Below are 22,470 nucleotides of genomic sequence, written 5' to 3' on the forward strand. Positions count from 1 at the left end.
TGGCAAGATTTTCTTGTTTAATTTGTCGGGAGGTCAGTAGAATGAATATAGAATTTTATAATTGTCTGGAGTAGGCCATATTAATTTGCTGCATGTGCAGTAGCCTGCCTACACATGATTCTGTTTTCACTCTGGCATGAGCAGGTTGTCAGCTCATCTGGTTCTGTTTACTGATAATGTTATTTACAACAAGGGGTGGTGAGGGACAGAGTCTCTGAATTAAGCAGAAATCTCTCACCCAGTCAAGAGATCAGGGCTAGATCCAACACCGTTTTTTAGCTCACTGCACCATCCCAGTTTCAGAACCTGGCTGTATGCAAATTAGTCTGTTCCTGTCCCAGTGCATGATGGGAACAGGGCAAACCAAACTACAAAAGCCAATTCTTACACTGGGAAGGAAACAAGCTCCCGGGGACCGGTTTCTGGCATTACAGCCGTCTTCGGCCCGGTTTGCTTGAATCCTGATGGTGCAATGAGCAAGGGTCTCACATCTGAGAATACCCTTCCACGCTTAGGGTGGACAAAAATATTTACAACAAGGGGTGGTGAGGGACAGAGTCTCTGAATTAAGCAGAAATCTCTCACCCAGTCAAGAGATCAGGGCTAGATCCAACACCGTTTTTTAGCTCACTGCACCATCCCAGTTTCAGAACCTGGCTGTATGCAAATTAGTCTGTTCCTGTCCCAGTGCATGATGGGAACAGGGCAAACCAAACTACAAAAGCCAATTCTTACACTGGGAAGGAAACAAGCTCCCGGGGACCGGTTTCTGGCATTACAGCCGTCTTCGGCCCGGTTTGCTTGAATCCTGATGGTGCAATGAGCAAGGGTCTCACATCTGAGAATACCCTTCCACGCTTAGGGTGGACAAAAATATTTACAACAAGGGGTGGTGAGGGACAGAGTCTCTGAATTAAGCAGAAATCTCTCACCCAGTCAAGAGATCAGGGCTAGATCCAACACCGTTTTTTAGCTCACTGCACCATCCCAGTTTCAGAACCTGGCTGTATGCAAATTAGTCTGTTCCTGTCCCAGTGCATGATGGGAACAGGGCAAACCAAACTACAAAAGCCAATTCTTACACTGGGAAGGAAACAAGCTCCCGGGGACCGGTTTCTGGCATTACAGCCGTCTTCGGCCCGGTTTGCTTGAATCCTGATGGTGCAATGAGCAAGGGTCTCACATCTGAGAATACCCTTCCACGCTTAGGGTGGACAAAAATATTTACAACAAGGGGTGGTGAGGGACAGAGTCTCTGAATTAAGCAGAAATCTCTCACCCAGTCAAGAGATCAGGGCTAGATCCAACACCGTTTTTTAGCTCACTGCACCATCCCAGTTTCAGAACCTGGCTGTATGCAAATTAGTCTGTTCCTGTCCCAGTGCATGATGGGAACAGGGCAAACCAAACTACAAAAGCCAATTCTTACACTGGGAAGGAAACAAGCTCCCGGGGACCGGTTTCTGGCACTTTGGACTGGGTAAGAGTGGTCTGTTTAACTCAGACACTCTGTTCATCCCCACCCCCTTTTTGTAAATCGTTTTTGGCCACTATAGGTGTGGCAGGGTATACTCAGACATGAGTCCCTTTCTCACTGCTCCATCAGGATTCAAGCAAGCCGGGCCGAAGAAGGCTGAAATGCCAGAAACCGGTCCCCGGTAGCTTGTCTCCTTTCTGGTGAAGAATTGGCTTGGTAGTTTAGTCTGCCCTGTTCCCATGATGCACTGGGCCAGGGACAGACTGATTTGCATATAGCCAGGTTCTGAGCTGGGATGGGGCAGTGAGATAAATAACGGTGATGGATCAAGCCCTGATCTTTGGACTGGGTAAGAGTGGTCTGTTTAACTCAGACACTCTGTTCATCACCACCCCCTTTTTGTAAATCGTTTTTGGCCACTATAGGTGTGGCAGGGTATACTCAGACATGAGTCCCTTTCTCACTGCTCCATCAGGATTCAAGCAAGCCGGGCCGAAGAAGGCTGAAATGCCAGAAACCGGTCCCCGGTAGCTTGTCTCCTTTCTGGTGAAGAATTGGCTTGGTAGTTTAGTCTGCCCTGTTCCCATGATGCACTGGGCCAGGGACAGACTGATTTGCATATAGCCAGGTTCTGAGCTGGGATGGGGCAGTGAGATAAATAACGGTGATGGATCAAGCCCTGATCTTTGGACTGGGTAAGAGTGGTCTGTTTAACTCAGACACTCTGTTCATCACCACCCCCTTTTTGTAAATCGTTTTTGGCCACTATAGGTGTGGCAGGGTATACTCAGACATGAGTCCCTTTCTCACTGCTCCATCAGGATTCAAGCAAGCCGGGCCGAAGAAGGCTGAAATGCCAGAAACCGGTCCCCGGTAGCTTGTCTCCTTTCTGGTGAAGAATTGGCTTGGTAGTTTAGTCTGCCCTGTTCCCATGATGCACTGGGCCAGGGACAGACTGATTTGCATATAGCCAGGTTCTGAGCTGGGATGGGGCAGTGAGATAAATAACGGTGATGGATCAAGCCCTGATCTTTGGACTGGGTAAGAGTGGTCTGTTTAACTCAGACACTCTGTTCATCACCACCCCCTTTTTGTAAATCGTTTTTGGCCACTATAGGTGTGGCAGGGTATACTCAGACATGAGTCCCTTTCTCACTGCTCCATCAGGATTCAAGCAAGCCGGGCCGAAGAAGGCTGAAATGCCAGAAACCGGTCCCCGGTAGCTTGTCTCCTTTCTGGTGAAGAATTGGCTTGGTAGTTTAGTCTGCCCTGTTCCCATGATGCACTGGGCCAGGGACAGACTGATTTGCATATAGCCAGGTTCTGAGCTGGGATGGGGCAGTGAGATAAATAACGGTGATGGATCAAGCCCTGATCTTTGGACTGGGTAAGAGTGGTCTGTTTAACTCAGACACTCTGTTCATCACCACCCCCTTTTTGTAAATCGTTTTTGGCCACTATAGGTGTGGCAGGGTATACTCAGACATGAGTCCCTTTCTCACTGCTCCATCAGGATTCAAGCAAGCCGGGCCGAAGAAGGCTGAAATGCCAGAAACCGGTCCCCGGTAGCTTGTCTCCTTTCTGGTGAAGAATTGGCTTGGTAGTTTAGTCTGCCCTGTTCCCATGATGCACTGGGCCAGGGACAGACTGATTTGCATATAGCCAGGTTCTGAGCTGGGATGGGGCAGTGAGATAAATAACGGTGATGGATCAAGCCCTGATCTTTGGACTGGGTAAGAGTGGTCTGTTTAACTCAGACACTCTGTTCATCACCACCCCCTTTTTGTAAATCGTTTTTGGCCACTATAGGTGTGGCAGGGTATACTCAGACATGAGTCCCTTTCTCACTGCTCCATCAGGATTCAAGCAAGCCGGGCCGAAGAAGGCTGAAATGCCAGAAACCGGTCCCCGGTAGCTTGTCTCCTTTCTGGTGAAGAATTGGCTTGGTAGTTTAGTCTGCCCTGTTCCCATGATGCACTGGGCCAGGGACAGACTGATTTGCATATAGCCAGGTTCTGAGCTGGGATGGGGCAGTGAGATAAATAACGGTGATGGATCAAGCCCTGATCTTTGGACTGGGTAAGAGTGGTCTGTTTAACTCAGACACTCTGTTCATCACCACCCCCTTTTTGTAAATCGTTTTTGGCCACTATAGGTGTGGCAGGGTATACTCAGACATGAGTCCCTTTCTCACTGCTCCATCAGGATTCAAGCAAGCCGGGCCGAAGAAGGCTGAAATGCCAGAAACCGGTCCCCGGTAGCTTGTCTCCTTTCTGGTGAAGAATTGGCTTGGTAGTTTAGTCTGCCCTGTTCCCATGATGCACTGGGCCAGGGACAGACTGATTTGCATATAGCCAGGTTCTGAGCTGGGATGGGGCAGTGAGATAAATAACGGTGATGGATCAAGCCCTGATCTTTGGACTGGGTAAGAGTGGTCTGTTTAACTCAGACACTCTGTTCATCACCACCCCCTTTTTGTAAATCGTTTTTGGCCACTATAGGTGTGGCAGGGTATACTCAGACATGAGTCCCTTTCTCACTGCTCCATCAGGATTCAAGCAAGCCGGGCCGAAGAAGGCTGAAATGCCAGAAACCGGTCCCCGGTAGCTTGTCTCCTTTCTGGTGAAGAATTGGCTTGGTAGTTTAGTCTGCCCTGTTCCCATGATGCACTGGGCCAGGGACAGACTGATTTGCATATAGCCAGGTTCTGAGCTGGGATGGGGCAGTGAGATAAATAACGGTGATGGATCAAGCCCTGATCTTTGGACTGGGTAAGAGTGGTCTGTTTAACTCAGACACTCTGTTCATCACCACCCCCTTTTTGTAAATCGTTTTTGGCCACTATAGGTGTGGCAGGGTATACTCAGACATGAGTCCCTTTCTCACTGCTCCATCAGGATTCAAGCAAGCCGGGCCGAAGAAGGCTGAAATGCCAGAAACCGGTCCCCGGTAGCTTGTCTCCTTTCTGGTGAAGAATTGGCTTGGTAGTTTAGTCTGCCCTGTTCCCATGATGCACTGGGCCAGGGACAGACTGATTTGCATATAGCCAGGTTCTGAGCTGGGATGGGGCAGTGAGATAAATAACGGTGATGGATCAAGCCCTGATCTTTGGACTGGGTAAGAGTGGTCTGTTTAACTCAGACACTCTGTTCATCACCACCCCCTTTTTGTAAATCGTTTTTGGCCACTATAGGTGTGGCAGGGTATACTCAGACATGAGTCCCTTTCTCACTGCTCCATCAGGATTCAAGCAAGCCGGGCCGAAGAAGGCTGAAATGCCAGAAACCGGTCCCCGGTAGCTTGTCTCCTTTCTGGTGAAGAATTGGCTTGGTAGTTTAGTCTGCCCTGTTCCCATGATGCACTGGGCCAGGGACAGACTGATTTGCATATAGCCAGGTTCTGAGCTGGGATGGGGCAGTGAGATAAATAACGGTGATGGATCAAGCCCTGATCTTTGGACTGGGTAAGAGTGGTCTGTTTAACTCAGACACTCTGTTCATCACCACCCCCTTTTTGTAAATCGTTTTTGGCCACTATAGGTGTGGCAGGGTATACTCAGACATGAGTCCCTTTCTCACTGCTCCATCAGGATTCAAGCAAGCCGGGCCGAAGAAGGCTGAAATGCCAGAAACCGGTCCCCGGTAGCTTGTCTCCTTTCTGGTGAAGAATTGGCTTGGTAGTTTAGTCTGCCCTGTTCCCATGATGCACTGGGCCAGGGACAGACTGATTTGCATATAGCCAGGTTCTGAGCTGGGATGGGGCAGTGAGATAAATAACGGTGATGGATCAAGCCCTGATCTTTGGACTGGGTAAGAGTGGTCTGTTTAACTCAGACACTCTGTTCATCACCACCCCCTTTTTGTAAATCGTTTTTGGCCACTATAGGTGTGGCAGGGTATACTCAGACATGAGTCCCTTTCTCACTGCTCCATCAGGATTCAAGCAAGCCGGGCCGAAGAAGGCTGAAATGCCAGAAACCGGTCCCCGGTAGCTTGTCTCCTTTCTGGTGAAGAATTGGCTTGGTAGTTTAGTCTGCCCTGTTCCCATGATGCACTGGGCCAGGGACAGACTGATTTGCATATAGCCAGGTTCTGAGCTGGGATGGGGCAGTGAGATAAATAACGGTGATGGATCAAGCCCTGATCTTTGGACTGGGTAAGAGTGGTCTGTTTAACTCAGACACTCTGTTCATCACCACCCCCTTTTTGTAAATCGTTTTTGGCCACTATAGGTGTGGCAGGGTATACTCAGACATGAGTCCCTTTCTCACTGCTCCATCAGGATTCAAGCAAGCCGGGCCGAAGAAGGCTGAAATGCCAGAAACCGGTCCCCGGTAGCTTGTCTCCTTTCTGGTGAAGAATTGGCTTGGTAGTTTAGTCTGCCCTGTTCCCATGATGCACTGGGCCAGGGACAGACTGATTTGCATATAGCCAGGTTCTGAGCTGGGATGGGGCAGTGAGATAAATAACGGTGATGGATCAAGCCCTGATCTTTGGACTGGGTAAGAGTGGTCTGTTTAACTCAGACACTCTGTTCATCACCACCCCCTTTTTGTAAATCGTTTTTGGCCACTATAGGTGTGGCAGGGTATACTCAGACATGAGTCCCTTTCTCACTGCTCCATCAGGATTCAAGCAAGCCGGGCCGAAGAAGGCTGAAATGCCAGAAACCGGTCCCCGGTAGCTTGTCTCCTTTCTGGTGAAGAATTGGCTTGGTAGTTTAGTCTGCCCTGTTCCCATGATGCACTGGGCCAGGGACAGACTGATTTGCATATAGCCAGGTTCTGAGCTGGGATGGGGCAGTGAGATAAATAACGGTGATGGATCAAGCCCTGATCTTTGGACTGGGTAAGAGTGGTCTGTTTAACTCAGACACTCTGTTCATCACCACCCCCTTTTTGTAAATCGTTTTTGGCCACTATAGGTGTGGCAGGGTATACTCAGACATGAGTCCCTTTCTCACTGCTCCATCAGGATTCAAGCAAGCCGGGCCGAAGAAGGCTGAAATGCCAGAAACCGGTCCCCGGTAGCTTGTCTCCTTTCTGGTGAAGAATTGGCTTGGTAGTTTAGTCTGCCCTGTTCCCATGATGCACTGGGCCAGGGACAGACTGATTTGCATATAGCCAGGTTCTGAGCTGGGATGGGGCAGTGAGATAAATAACGGTGATGGATCAAGCCCTGATCTTTGGACTGGGTAAGAGTGGTCTGTTTAACTCAGACACTCTGTTCATCACCACCCCCTTTTTGTAAATCGTTTTTGGCCACTATAGGTGTGGCAGGGTATACTCAGACATGAGTCCCTTTCTCACTGCTCCATCAGGATTCAAGCAAGCCGGGCCGAAGAAGGCTGAAATGCCAGAAACCGGTCCCCGGTAGCTTGTCTCCTTTCTGGTGAAGAATTGGCTTGGTAGTTTAGTCTGCCCTGTTCCCATGATGCACTGGGCCAGGGACAGACTGATTTGCATATAGCCAGGTTCTGAGCTGGGATGGGGCAGTGAGATAAATAACGGTGATGGATCAAGCCCTGATCTTTGGACTGGGTAAGAGTGGTCTGTTTAACTCAGACACTCTGTTCATCACCACCCCCTTTTTGTAAATCGTTTTTGGCCACTATAGGTGTGGCAGGGTATACTCAGACATGAGTCCCTTTCTCACTGCTCCATCAGGATTCAAGCAAGCCGGGCCGAAGAAGGCTGAAATGCCAGAAACCGGTCCCCGGTAGCTTGTCTCCTTTCTGGTGAAGAATTGGCTTGGTAGTTTAGTCTGCCCTGTTCCCATGATGCACTGGGCCAGGGACAGACTGATTTGCATATAGCCAGGTTCTGAGCTGGGATGGGGCAGTGAGATAAATAACGGTGATGGATCAAGCCCTGATCTTTGGACTGGGTAAGAGTGGTCTGTTTAACTCAGACACTCTGTTCATCACCACCCCCTTTTTGTAAATCGTTTTTGGCCACTATAGGTGTGGCAGGGTATACTCAGACATGAGTCCCTTTCTCACTGCTCCATCAGGATTCAAGCAAGCCGGGCCGAAGAAGGCTGAAATGCCAGAAACCGGTCCCCGGTAGCTTGTCTCCTTTCTGGTGAAGAATTGGCTTGGTAGTTTAGTCTGCCCTGTTCCCATGATGCACTGGGCCAGGGACAGACTGATTTGCATATAGCCAGGTTCTGAGCTGGGATGGGGCAGTGAGATAAATAACGGTGATGGATCAAGCCCTGATCTTTGGACTGGGTAAGAGTGGTCTGTTTAACTCAGACACTCTGTTCATCACCACCCCCTTTTTGTAAATCGTTTTTGGCCACTATAGGTGTGGCAGGGTATACTCAGACATGAGTCCCTTTCTCACTGCTCCATCAGGATTCAAGCAAGCCGGGCCGAAGAAGGCTGAAATGCCAGAAACCGGTCCCCGGTAGCTTGTCTCCTTTCTGGTGAAGAATTGGCTTGGTAGTTTAGTCTGCCCTGTTCCCATGATGCACTGGGCCAGGGACAGACTGATTTGCATATAGCCAGGTTCTGAGCTGGGATGGGGCAGTGAGATAAATAACGGTGATGGATCAAGCCCTGATCTTTGGACTGGGTAAGAGTGGTCTGTTTAACTCAGACACTCTGTTCATCACCACCCCCTTTTTGTAAATCGTTTTTGGCCACTATAGGTGTGGCAGGGTATACTCAGACATGAGTCCCTTTCTCACTGCTCCATCAGGATTCAAGCAAGCCGGGCCGAAGAAGGCTGAAATGCCAGAAACCGGTCCCCGGTAGCTTGTCTCCTTTCTGGTGAAGAATTGGCTTGGTAGTTTAGTCTGCCCTGTTCCCATGATGCACTGGGCCAGGGACAGACTGATTTGCATATAGCCAGGTTCTGAGCTGGGATGGGGCAGTGAGATAAATAACGGTGATGGATCAAGCCCTGATCTTTGGACTGGGTAAGAGTGGTCTGTTTAACTCAGACACTCTGTTCATCACCACCCCCTTTTTGTAAATCGTTTTTGGCCACTATAGGTGTGGCAGGGTATACTCAGACATGAGTCCCTTTCTCACTGCTCCATCAGGATTCAAGCAAGCCGGGCCGAAGAAGGCTGAAATGCCAGAAACCGGTCCCCGGTAGCTTGTCTCCTTTCTGGTGAAGAATTGGCTTGGTAGTTTAGTCTGCCCTGTTCCCATGATGCACTGGGCCAGGGACAGACTGATTTGCATATAGCCAGGTTCTGAGCTGGGATGGGGCAGTGAGATAAATAACGGTGATGGATCAAGCCCTGATCTTTGGACTGGGTAAGAGTGGTCTGTTTAACTCAGACACTCTGTTCATCACCACCCCCTTTTTGTAAATCGTTTTTGGCCACTATAGGTGTGGCAGGGTATACTCAGACATGAGTCCCTTTCTCACTGCTCCATCAGGATTCAAGCAAGCCGGGCCGAAGAAGGCTGAAATGCCAGAAACCGGTCCCCGGTAGCTTGTCTCCTTTCTGGTGAAGAATTGGCTTGGTAGTTTAGTCTGCCCTGTTCCCATGATGCACTGGGCCAGGGACAGACTGATTTGCATATAGCCAGGTTCTGAGCTGGGATGGGGCAGTGAGATAAATAACGGTGATGGATCAAGCCCTGATCTTTGGACTGGGTAAGAGTGGTCTGTTTAACTCAGACACTCTGTTCATCACCACCCCCTTTTTGTAAATCGTTTTTGGCCACTATAGGTGTGGCAGGGTATACTCAGACATGAGTCCCTTTCTCACTGCTCCATCAGGATTCAAGCAAGCCGGGCCGAAGAAGGCTGAAATGCCAGAAACCGGTCCCCGGTAGCTTGTCTCCTTTCTGGTGAAGAATTGGCTTGGTAGTTTAGTCTGCCCTGTTCCCATGATGCACTGGGCCAGGGACAGACTGATTTGCATATAGCCAGGTTCTGAGCTGGGATGGGGCAGTGAGATAAATAACGGTGATGGATCAAGCCCTGATCTTTGGACTGGGTAAGAGTGGTCTGTTTAACTCAGACACTCTGTTCATCACCACCCCCTTTTTGTAAATCGTTTTTGGCCACTATAGGTGTGGCAGGGTATACTCAGACATGAGTCCCTTTCTCACTGCTCCATCAGGATTCAAGCAAGCCGGGCCGAAGAAGGCTGAAATGCCAGAAACCGGTCCCCGGTAGCTTGTCTCCTTTCTGGTGAAGAATTGGCTTGGTAGTTTAGTCTGCCCTGTTCCCATGATGCACTGGGCCAGGGACAGACTGATTTGCATATAGCCAGGTTCTGAGCTGGGATGGGGCAGTGAGATAAATAACGGTGATGGATCAAGCCCTGATCTTTGGACTGGGTAAGAGTGGTCTGTTTAACTCAGACACTCTGTTCATCACCACCCCCTTTTTGTAAATCGTTTTTGGCCACTATAGGTGTGGCAGGGTATACTCAGACATGAGTCCCTTTCTCACTGCTCCATCAGGATTCAAGCAAGCCGGGCCGAAGAAGGCTGAAATGCCAGAAACCGGTCCCCGGTAGCTTGTCTCCTTTCTGGTGAAGAATTGGCTTGGTAGTTTAGTCTGCCCTGTTCCCATGATGCACTGGGCCAGGGACAGACTGATTTGCATATAGCCAGGTTCTGAGCTGGGATGGGGCAGTGAGATAAATAACGGTGATGGATCAAGCCCTGATCTTTGGACTGGGTAAGAGTGGTCTGTTTAACTCAGACACTCTGTTCATCACCACCCCCTTTTTGTAAATCGTTTTTGGCCACTATAGGTGTGGCAGGGTATACTCAGACATGAGTCCCTTTCTCACTGCTCCATCAGGATTCAAGCAAGCCGGGCCGAAGAAGGCTGAAATGCCAGAAACCGGTCCCCGGTAGCTTGTCTCCTTTCTGGTGAAGAATTGGCTTGGTAGTTTAGTCTGCCCTGTTCCCATGATGCACTGGGCCAGGGACAGACTGATTTGCATATAGCCAGGTTCTGAGCTGGGATGGGGCAGTGAGATAAATAACGGTGATGGATCAAGCCCTGATCTTTGGACTGGGTAAGAGTGGTCTGTTTAACTCAGACACTCTGTTCATCACCACCCCCTTTTTGTAAATCGTTTTTGGCCACTATAGGTGTGGCAGGGTATACTCAGACATGAGTCCCTTTCTCACTGCTCCATCAGGATTCAAGCAAGCCGGGCCGAAGAAGGCTGAAATGCCAGAAACCGGTCCCCGGTAGCTTGTCTCCTTTCTGGTGAAGAATTGGCTTGGTAGTTTAGTCTGCCCTGTTCCCATGATGCACTGGGCCAGGGACAGACTGATTTGCATATAGCCAGGTTCTGAGCTGGGATGGGGCAGTGAGATAAATAACGGTGATGGATCAAGCCCTGATCTTTGGACTGGGTAAGAGTGGTCTGTTTAACTCAGACACTCTGTTCATCACCACCCCCTTTTTGTAAATCGTTTTTGGCCACTATAGGTGTGGCAGGGTATACTCAGACATGAGTCCCTTTCTCACTGCTCCATCAGGATTCAAGCAAGCCGGGCCGAAGAAGGCTGAAATGCCAGAAACCGGTCCCCGGTAGCTTGTCTCCTTTCTGGTGAAGAATTGGCTTGGTAGTTTAGTCTGCCCTGTTCCCATGATGCACTGGGCCAGGGACAGACTGATTTGCATATAGCCAGGTTCTGAGCTGGGATGGGGCAGTGAGATAAATAACGGTGATGGATCAAGCCCTGATCTTTGGACTGGGTAAGAGTGGTCTGTTTAACTCAGACACTCTGTTCATCACCACCCCCTTTTTGTAAATCGTTTTTGGCCACTATAGGTGTGGCAGGGTATACTCAGACATGAGTCCCTTTCTCACTGCTCCATCAGGATTCAAGCAAGCCGGGCCGAAGAAGGCTGAAATGCCAGAAACCGGTCCCCGGTAGCTTGTCTCCTTTCTGGTGAAGAATTGGCTTGGTAGTTTAGTCTGCCCTGTTCCCATGATGCACTGGGCCAGGGACAGACTGATTTGCATATAGCCAGGTTCTGAGCTGGGATGGGGCAGTGAGATAAATAACGGTGATGGATCAAGCCCTGATCTTTGGACTGGGTAAGAGTGGTCTGTTTAACTCAGACACTCTGTTCATCACCACCCCCTTTTTGTAAATCGTTTTTGGCCACTATAGGTGTGGCAGGGTATACTCAGACATGAGTCCCTTTCTCACTGCTCCATCAGGATTCAAGCAAGCCGGGCCGAAGAAGGCTGAAATGCCAGAAACCGGTCCCCGGTAGCTTGTCTCCTTTCTGGTGAAGAATTGGCTTGGTAGTTTAGTCTGCCCTGTTCCCATGATGCACTGGGCCAGGGACAGACTGATTTGCATATAGCCAGGTTCTGAGCTGGGATGGGGCAGTGAGATAAATAACGGTGATGGATCAAGCCCTGATCTTTGGACTGGGTAAGAGTGGTCTGTTTAACTCAGACACTCTGTTCATCACCACCCCCTTTTTGTAAATCGTTTTTGGCCACTATAGGTGTGGCAGGGTATACTCAGACATGAGTCCCTTTCTCACTGCTCCATCAGGATTCAAGCAAGCCGGGCCGAAGAAGGCTGAAATGCCAGAAACCGGTCCCCGGTAGCTTGTCTCCTTTCTGGTGAAGAATTGGCTTGGTAGTTTAGTCTGCCCTGTTCCCATGATGCACTGGGCCAGGGACAGACTGATTTGCATATAGCCAGGTTCTGAGCTGGGATGGGGCAGTGAGATAAATAACGGTGATGGATCAAGCCCTGATCTTTGGACTGGGTAAGAGTGGTCTGTTTAACTCAGACACTCTGTTCATCACCACCCCCTTTTTGTAAATCGTTTTTGGCCACTATAGGTGTGGCAGGGTATACTCAGACATGAGTCCCTTTCTCACTGCTCCATCAGGATTCAAGCAAGCCGGGCCGAAGAAGGCTGAAATGCCAGAAACCGGTCCCCGGTAGCTTGTCTCCTTTCTGGTGAAGAATTGGCTTGGTAGTTTAGTCTGCCCTGTTCCCATGATGCACTGGGCCAGGGACAGACTGATTTGCATATAGCCAGGTTCTGAGCTGGGATGGGGCAGTGAGATAAATAACGGTGATGGATCAAGCCCTGATCTTTGGACTGGGTAAGAGTGGTCTGTTTAACTCAGACACTCTGTTCATCACCACCCCCTTTTTGTAAATCGTTTTTGGCCACTATAGGTGTGGCAGGGTATACTCAGACATGAGTCCCTTTCTCACTGCTCCATCAGGATTCAAGCAAGCCGGGCCGAAGAAGGCTGAAATGCCAGAAACCGGTCCCCGGTAGCTTGTCTCCTTTCTGGTGAAGAATTGGCTTGGTAGTTTAGTCTGCCCTGTTCCCATGATGCACTGGGCCAGGGACAGACTGATTTGCATATAGCCAGGTTCTGAGCTGGGATGGGGCAGTGAGATAAATAACGGTGATGGATCAAGCCCTGATCTTTGGACTGGGTAAGAGTGGTCTGTTTAACTCAGACACTCTGTTCATCACCACCCCCTTTTTGTAAATCGTTTTTGGCCACTATAGGTGTGGCAGGGTATACTCAGACATGAGTCCCTTTCTCACTGCTCCATCAGGATTCAAGCAAGCCGGGGCGAAGAAGGCTGAAATGCCAGAAACCGGTCCCCGGTAGCTTGTCTCCTTTCTGGTGAAGAATTGGCTTGGTAGTTTAGTCTGCCCTGTTCCCATGATGCACTGGGCCAGGGACAGACTGATTTGCATATAGCCAGGTTCTGAGCTGGGATGGGGCAGTGAGATAAATAACGGTGATGGATCAAGCCCTGATCTTTGGACTGGGTAAGAGTGGTCTGTTTAACTCAGACACTCTGTTCATCACCACCCCCTTTTTGTAAATCGTTTTTGGCCACTATAGGTGTGGCAGGGTATACTCAGACATGAGTCCCTTTCTCACTGCTCCATCAGGATTCAAGCAAGCCGGGCCGAAGAAGGCTGAAATGCCAGAAACCGGTCCCCGGTAGCTTGTCTCCTTTCTGGTGAAGAATTGGCTTGGTAGTTTAGTCTGCCCTGTTCCCATGATGCACTGGGCCAGGGACAGACTGATTTGCATATAGCCAGGTTCTGAGCTGGGATGGGGCAGTGAGATAAATAACGGTGATGGATCAAGCCCTGATCTTTGGACTGGGTAAGAGTGGTCTGTTTAACTCAGACACTCTGTTCATCACCACCCCCTTTTTGTAAATCGTTTTTGGCCACTATAGGTGTGGCAGGGTATACTCAGACATGAGTCCCTTTCTCACTGCTCCATCAGGATTCAAGCAAGCCGGGGCGAAGAAGGCTGAAATGCCAGAAACCGGTCCCCGGTAGCTTGTCTCCTTTCTGGTGAAGAATTGGCTTGGTAGTTTAGTCTGCCCTGTTCCCATGATGCACTGGGCCAGGGACAGACTGATTTGCATATAGCCAGGTTCTGAGCTGGGATGGGGCAGTGAGATAAATAACGGTGATGGATCAAGCCCTGATCTTTGGACTGGGTAAGAGTGGTCTGTTTAACTCAGACACTCTGTTCATCACCACCCCCTTTTTGTAAATCGTTTTTGGCCACTATAGGTGTGGCAGGGTATACTCAGACATGAGTCCCTTTCTCACTGCTCCATCAGGATTCAAGCAAGCCGGGCCGAAGAAGGCTGAAATGCCAGAAACCGGTCCCCGGTAGCTTGTCTCCTTTCTGGTGAAGAATTGGCTTGGTAGTTTAGTCTGCCCTGTTCCCATGATGCACTGGGCCAGGGACAGACTGATTTGCATATAGCCAGGTTCTGAGCTGGGATGGGGCAGTGAGATAAATAACGGTGATGGATCAAGCCCTGATCTTTGGACTGGGTAAGAGTGGTCTGTTTAACTCAGACACTCTGTTCATCACCACCCCCTTTTTGTAAATCGTTTTTGGCCACTATAAGTGTGGCAGGGTATACTCAGACATGAGTCCCTTTCTCACTGCTCCATCAGGATTCAAGCAAGCCGGGCCAAAGAAGGCTGAAATGCCAGAAACCGGTCCCCGGTAGCTTGTCTCCTTTCTGGTGAAGAATTGGCTTGGTAGTTTAGTCTGCCCTGTTCCCATGATGCACTGGGCCAGGGACAGACTGATTTGCATATAGCCAGGTTCTGAGCTGGGATGGGGCAGTGAGATAAATAACGGTGATGGATCAAGCCCTGATCTTTGGACTGGGTAAGAGTGGTCTGTTTAACTCAGACACTCTGTTCATCACCACCCCCCTTTTTGTAAATCGTTTTTGGCCACTATGGTGGGCAGGGTATACTCAGACATGAGTCCCTTTCCTCACTGCTCCATCAGGATTCAAGCAAGCCCGGCCGAAGAAGGCTGAATGCCAGAAACCGGTCCCCGGTAGCTTGCTCCTTTCTGGTGAGAATTGGCTTGGTAGTTAGTCTGCCCTGTTCCCATTGATGCCACTGGCCCAGGAGACAGACTGATTTGCAACATATAGCCCAGAGTTCTGGAGCCTGGGATGGGGGCAAGTGAGAATAAAATTAACGGTAGAATAATGAGGGCCAGATCGAGTGGTTGCGACTCCTCATACAATGAAATGAAATGAAATGAAAGGAGGATTTATAAAGCGCGATTGCTGCCCTGAGGCGTCCAAGCGCTAAAGAAAGAAAGTGGTACTGACCGCTGAACCAATCGTCACAGAGAACTAGTTAATTCAATTCCGCTAAGCTTTGGAATTCCCTACCACTCTCTCTCCGGAAAGAATCTAACCACCTGGCTTTCCGTAAACAGCTGAAGACCTGTCTCTTTCCCTAAGGGCCCCCCCCTTTAGTCCTGCCTCTGGGTAGCCATGCGCTATATAGAAGCCTTTTTCATTTCATTTCATTTCAATCCTGCCCCCTGCCCGTACAGTTTCTTTATTACCTTAACTCTCTGTTTGTACTAAGGGTTTCAACCGAGATCTGTGTAACTGTGCAGCTCGTATAACATTATGCCGACCACTGGTAACTATCAGCTACTCAGCGCTAGCCTTAAAATAGACGCTTCCAATGCTGAGCAAGTGCCTTATTTAGAGTTTGGAGGGCAGGGGACTCCTTCCTAATGTGGTGGGGGTCCCACCGCCCATATTTGAAGAGCCATTAACGGTAATGCATTGGTAATATCGCAGACTGGACATCCGCCACGTTTATAATTGTGTCTGCCAAACTCTGAATAAGGCCCCAAGGCTCCATATTCTTTTCTATTTGGATTAAGAATACGTTCTAGTCCTTCGTCTCTCTTCATTCTAGATAATATCGGAGTTAATCCTACAACTTTTCCTTGGTATTACTGTTTAAAACTGCTGCCCTCCGAGGAGACTTGATTAAAGTTTGGCCTCCAGAAAAGCTCTATTTAATACAGCTCTGCATGTTCATAGGAGACATTTCAAGGTTGCCCGGAGAGTGCTGCAGTGCATTTCTTGTCTATTTGTAAAAAACCTTCAATTATTTTCAAAACTGCTGGCCTGTCCAGAAGTGAATTGAGGTATAACAGACCCACAGGAGTTTAGCAACTTCACGGTGTCTTTATTTTGCATCAAGGTTCTGTAAATTCGTCCTTTGATTCCCACGCTTTTGTTTGACTAAAGTATAATTTTGGATGATGAGGTCTGATGTTTGGGTGAAGGAGTTTGCCAACTGATGTTTTACGGCAAAAAAATCCTTTTTTGATAACTAATTTTATTGATTTTGGAAAACAGGAATAACGACACAGCGCTGATTCAGCCGATGCCCATGCGCACTATGGTACAAAGGAGGAGTCACCTACCTCGTGACTTCCAAAGACTTTTCCAGGACAACAACAAAGTGCAAACATCTGGTCCCAACACCAGATGGTGATCTATGCACAGTGTGTGACTCTGCAACTCTACATGCCAAGGACAGATGCATACTGGTAAGTAGCATTTCCCATTCCACCTGGCCCAACCACCAAATTACATATATATCATTGCAATTGATTAATACAGTCAATAGAAATTCAACAAAATTTAAAAAATAACCGTGTTTCAACAAATGCCTCCCATCTCTGAGGCAAATAATTGTCTTATTATTCCAATTAAGTTATTGTAAAAGGAAGATGTACCCTTCCTCATACAATTGTCTTCTTTCATTTAGAAAAAATCACAGTAGTAAATTCTAGGCAGCTTATTTCACAATGTGGTCCAAGTGTGACCTGCTATATATCCACCAACAATTAAACAAGTTTCTTTGGAGATCCTGTTATCAGTCTAAAAACAGAAGTCAATATATATAATAAGTGGACTATCTTGCTTAATTATTTAATGGAGCTATTACCTGCTTATACTTATCCACAGGACTAGATTTGGAGTTACTATAGTTCGAAGATCAAATGCCCTCCAGTCTTTGGCTTTGGGCAGTTTTTATGCTTCAGATCTAGACATAATTTACATATGTCATTTGTATTTAGTAGTTTCTATCTACACGCTGCACTACCTCAAGCCTTATTACGATTTAATCTAGATGGGCAACTTATAATCAGGTATCAATAAATACTGGGAACTGCTGTTATATTTCTACATCATATTCTCCAGGGGTAGGGATCACCGTAACCGGTTTAAATCCCAATATACCCAGAAGAAGAAGACGAAAAAAAGCCCCCTGCCAAATCTTCGTGATAAGGAGCTGGTGTGCAGCGTGGCAACAACAGCGGAACAAGCAGAGCGGCGAGCGCATTAGAAGGCAACTACCGAAGACTGGTCAGCAAATGGCGGACACACACTGACCTGGAAGTCTGGAAGGCCGCCGGAGAAGAACTGACCATCCGTGGTGCCCGGTGTAAGCAGAACCAATAGCGCCGGTGGGAAGCTTGACGAGAGCTGAAGAACAAGCGGCATAAGGCGGACAGCTGACGGGGTGAGAGTACACCAGGTACTGAAGAACATCCATCTCGGATTCGAGGGAGCCTGGGCGCTGCCGATAGGAACGAGACGACCCCGGGTAGGCGTTGAGGCGGGGGTCTACCTCGAGTACCATCGCAAGCTGGAAAGAACACGAGGACCATCGCAAGCAGGAAAGAACAACGCGCAACAAGACAGCCCCAGCTGGAGCCCGACAGCGCGTGCGGAGACGAGCGTCCTGACGGAGCCACCAGCTGGGACGGCGGAAACTGCAAGCAGAGGACAGGAGCAGGACAGTAGTCTAAAGCGGGGGTCCACCGAGGTCCCTGCACCCAGCGGTGAGTAAGGAGGATAACGGGACATTATTTAATTAAATCAGGCAAAGGGAATCAGTCTGGAGCCTAAACTACGCCCTGCCTGACCTTAAAATGGCGCCCAAAATCGGACATAAACAGCAACAATAATCCGGCGACATGAAGAACAGTCCAAGCTGAGCTGAGGTATCTATTAAATATCAAAAATAAGATTTAAAGCAAGGTCAACTCTAGAGTGGGGAATACCGGCTCCTTTGTGCAATAACCAAAGAATAAAAACATACATAAAGCGACATTAATAATCAAACATTCCAGGTTAAGCTGAGGTGACAATTAAATTAAATTTCGAAAGTAAGATTAAAGTAAGGTCACCTCTAGATCGGGAATACCAGCTCCTCTGTGTAATAACTAAGGAAGAACAGCAATTGGCCAGGGAAGAAGGACCACATCGATGTAATGGAAAGAGAGAAAGTCTTCTCTGCTCCTACAAGAACTAGCCAGACAGCGGCCATCTTGCACTATCGGGATGCTATATTACACAACCCAATTGACAATTCATCTAAGATGATAGCAAGAGAGCTAGGAGTTCTCTAATCATGACCATTCGGAATTATAACTGACAAAAAGGTTACCAGGAGAAAACTCTATTGATAATTTCATACAGCAAACTCTTCTATAAAATAATCTAAATTCAGAAAGTAAGCAGAGAAGGGGAACAAAGCATCATCGGCAGCACTTTTATATGAAACAAGCGGAGGTAAGAGTCACGTGAAGACTTGCTACCTTATACCTTGAAGCAAGCTGAGGAAAGAGCCACTTGAAGACGTGTTACACGGTGCTAGTATGAGCGGGCGATACCAAGAGACGGTAGGCTCGAAAGCGCAGACTATAAAATACCCACCCAATCTATCCAAGAATGCAGCTAAAAAGTTTAAACACGACACCCTAAGAAAAAACCAAGACATACTGTTTACAGACCTATATTTCAATATAACTAATGGCGCTTCAATGAATGACCTCATATTCTACACGAACAAAACAACAAAATGGCGAGACACCTTCGCAAGGACACTTGCCATAAAAACGACCACAAACATCCCTCATTTATTTATTTTTTTTTTTAAATATATTTTTATTGCAGGAATTAGTAAATCGTTACAAAATCGACCAGCATTATATCATAAGCAATATCAGCGGAATACAACCCTCTGTCCCCACACCGTAAGTTCCGTACACAGCCATCCGGCCCACAACCCTGGGGTCGGGCGGCGAAATTCAATGGGGGCTCAGCAGGATGCCAGAGCTGGTCCGGATGATCCACTGTCCGTCATCTGCTTTTCCAAACAAGCCTAGAAACCCAAAAGAAAAAAAAAAAACCCCCACCCTCAAAATACTACTAACCAAAGGAAACCCCACCCAACCCCGCCATCAGCGCCTGGGAGCAACCGCAACAGGATCTGCTATGGGACCCACGGGGAAAGCAACAGGACTAACAGTGCAAATGTTTATCGGGACACGGGGCGAGTCGCTTCTTCACCTTCAGAGTCGCTGGGGGCGCAATAATCCCTGAGGGCCTGCACTAACATTTCCCACTCCAACGCTGCCTCCTGCGCCTTCTCATTACGCTGCCTCCAAGCCAGTTGGTATCTTAGTGTGCTCTCCCCCGCCGCCCACTTCAAGAGCTCGCTGTGCCATCTGCTTCCTGTCGGACCAACTCGTGCCTTCCAGTTCCTGGTCACCTCTCGCTTAGCAAGGAGGAGCCCTAGGTCGATAAATTTGCTGGAAATTTTATTCTTGGGGGTATGAGGGAACCAGTGTAGGAGCCCCACCGCCGCATCAAATGATAAGGATCTCCCCGTTACCTCCTCCAGGGTCTTCTCCACTTCCACCCAGTAGGATGATAATCCCGGGCAGGCCCATAACATGTGTAGGAGGTCCGCCTCCTGAGCTGGGCACCTAGGGCATTCCGCCGAATTCGTGGCAAAATATCGCTTAATTTTCACTGGGGTCAGATATGCTCTATGGAGAACGTAATAGTGGACCAGCTGAAAACGGGCGTGGCGTGTGCCCTTCCAGGCTCGCCGCACCAACTGGGACCAGGTCGTCTCAGGGATCTCCCTGCCAATGTCCTCCTCCCAGCGGTTTCTCAGAGTGGTGAGTGGAGCCAACCCTTCGTTGATCAATCTACCGTAAAGGCAAGTGACCGCCTTCACCGTGCCCGCAGACATCATCACGTATTGGCACACCGGAGATAAGGCGGGTTCCTCCTGCCCGCTCTTCCAGTGTGCCTGGATCGCTCGGACAATGGCCGAGTGCAACAGAAAGTCACCACGGGGGATCTCGAAGCGGTCAATAAGATCCTGGAAGGGCAAGAGCGCCCCGTCCTCATACAGATCCCCAACTAGCTGTAAGCCGGCGTCCTCCCAGGCCGCCAATCGTGACCAATCGCCTCCATGGGGGAGGGCCGTCAGCATCCCCAATGGTATTTCGGGCGCATACGGTGTTCTCAGATGGCCTCGGGCGTGAGCCCGATTCCAACACAGGCGGACAGTCCGCTCCTCCAGCGATAAATCCCGCAGGGCCAAACGTTGTCGCAGCGCTATGAAGGAGAGAACATGCCTGGCCATGCCCGTCCCCCTTCTGTCTTCCGGGCCTCGAAATTCCCGGGCGATCTCCTGGGTGAAGGTCTGGAGCTGCGCCGCCAGATAATACTTTTCAAAGTCCGGCACCGCGAGCCCCCCCTCATCTTTCGGCCTCATCAGGGTTTTGAGGGCCACCCGCCGGCGGCCCGAGCCCCAGAGGAATCCGACCATCATAGAACGTAATAGTCGAAACGTGGCCGGTGGGACCCAGATCGGTAGTGTCCGGAAATAATATAATAGTCGGGGAAGCGCCACCATTTTAAGCAGAGCGATCCGTCCCGCCACCGAGAGCGGCAGCGTGGCCCAAAAGTCCATGCTGCCTCGAAGTGCTCGGGTGCTGCGGACAATGTTCCCATCCAGGAGGTCGGATGGGTCGTGATAGACGAATACCCCCAGGTACTTAAAGCAGTCGGGTTCCCATCTAATCTCCCTACTTAAAGTAGGGGCGGGGGCACCCTTACGAACCGGGAAAAGACAGGTCTTGGACCAATTCACCCGGAGGCCCGAAACCTCCCCAAACTCCGTGAGCGCCATCGCCGCTCCATGTAAAGCGTCGAGCGGGTCCTCTAGGAAGAGCAACAGGTCGTCTGCATACAGCGAAACGTAATGCGGGCCCGAAGGCGTCCACAGGCCCATATAGTGGGCTCCCGATCGAAGATGCAGCGCGAGTGGTTCCACCGCCAGCGCAAAGAGAAGTGGGGACAACGAACACCCTTGCCTCGTGCCTCGTTCTACCGGATATTGTGAGGAAATCAGTGGTCCCGCCCGGACCCTGGCCGATGCAGAGGCATAGAGAACCGCGGTCCATCTGATAAAGCCCTCACCGAGGCCGAATCTTCGCAGCACCGTGCAGAGGTAGTCCCACTCCAGGCTATCAAAAGCCTTCTCTAAGTCCACCGATAAGACAACCGGGGACGGGGCATCCACAAACGGTTCCCCTAGCAAACGGAACAACCTGCGAATGTTCATAGTCGTGTTACGCCTTGGGATAAAACCAGCTTGGTCCTCATGCACCAGGGAACTCATGTGTCCCAGCAGCCTCGAGGCCAAGATACTGATCAGTATTTTATAGTCCACCGTCAGCATCGATAAGGGACGGTAAGACCCCGGGTCGGCCGAGTCCCGACCTGGTTTGAGGAGAGGAACCACCAACGCTTCACACATCGAGCTCGGGAGTCGCCCCAGCCTCTTCGCCTCCCTGTAGACCACCAATAACCTAGGGGCAAGGAGGTCAGCATAAGCTGCATAAAACTCCACGGGTAGGCCGTCCAGGCCCGGGGTCTTATTTCTCGCCATCCGTTTAATGGCACCGCGGATCTCCCCCAATTCAATGTCGGACCCCAGGGCTTTCGCCACTTCTTGCTCCACTGTTCGGAGCTCCAGTGGGCGTAGATAATTATCGAGCCGGTCAGGGTCCCGTGCGGAGCGACTGCGGTACAAACGTTCGTAATAATGCCGGAAGCAGCCGAGAATCTCCGGTTGAGTGTGTACCTCGGTTCCGTCTGCCTTACGCATACTTGTCGTCAATGAGGACTGGCGCGTAGGGTTGGCCAACCATGCTAACAACGCGCTCGATCTGTCCCCCTCCGCGATGGACCGGACCATATAGGCCTTGTAGTCAAAACAGCGAAGCCGTTCGACCTCCGCCGCCACCTTCTCTCTCGCCTCCGCCGTATGTATCTGTAATTCCGGGCGCCCGGGGCGGCGAATTTCCAGCTCGCGGAGTTTCCGGTCCGCTGCATCTAGGTCGGCTAGGATAACTCGCCTCATGCCCACCTTTTTAGAAATGCAGTAACCCCTCACCACTACCTTAAAAGCCTCCCACTCTAACGCTCGTGTACTCGCGGTGCCGCCGTTGGACGCAACACAAACATCCCTCATGGCATAAAAATGATGACCTCACCATCATATAGATGCAGAGCAGAACTAAGTATTACCATCTATGAATCGGGTATAGTGCTGATACAAGCAGCAAACAGAGAACTGGAGAAATTTGCCAAGATATTCCAAACAATGAAAGACTCTCTAGAAGATCCAAGACTCCATCTACACCAGATCCCACCAGGAGACACTCCTGCCGCTAATGATAGCAACAGTGGAGTCATTACATATAGGGGACACCGTGCCCAAAGCTCGGTACGAGAAGATAGACCTGAGATAGCAAGGCCTAAGTTGGAGATCATAACAGAAAGAACGGAGAGCTTTTTCATTC

The 22,470-nt window shown here is 49.6% G+C and overlaps 1 protein-coding gene across 1 annotated transcript in view; it reads left to right on the plus strand.

The window, feature by feature from the left end:
* Nucleotides 1-22,470, plus strand: part of LOC144805448 (uncharacterized) — a 502,220-nt gene that overhangs the window by 450,762 nt on the left and 28,988 nt on the right. The window contains exon 3 of the mRNA XM_078671998.1: nucleotides 16,145-16,338. The gene's annotated coding sequence lies outside the window, so the exon portion shown is untranslated. The remainder of the gene's footprint in view (nucleotides 1-16,144; nucleotides 16,339-22,470) is intronic.

Source organism: Lissotriton helveticus (assembly GCF_964261635.1).
Source record: "Lissotriton helveticus chromosome 1_1 unlocalized genomic scaffold, aLisHel1.1 SUPER_1_unloc_10, whole genome shotgun sequence".
In the NCBI taxonomy this organism is placed as follows: Eukaryota; Metazoa; Chordata; class Amphibia; order Caudata; family Salamandridae; genus Lissotriton; species Lissotriton helveticus.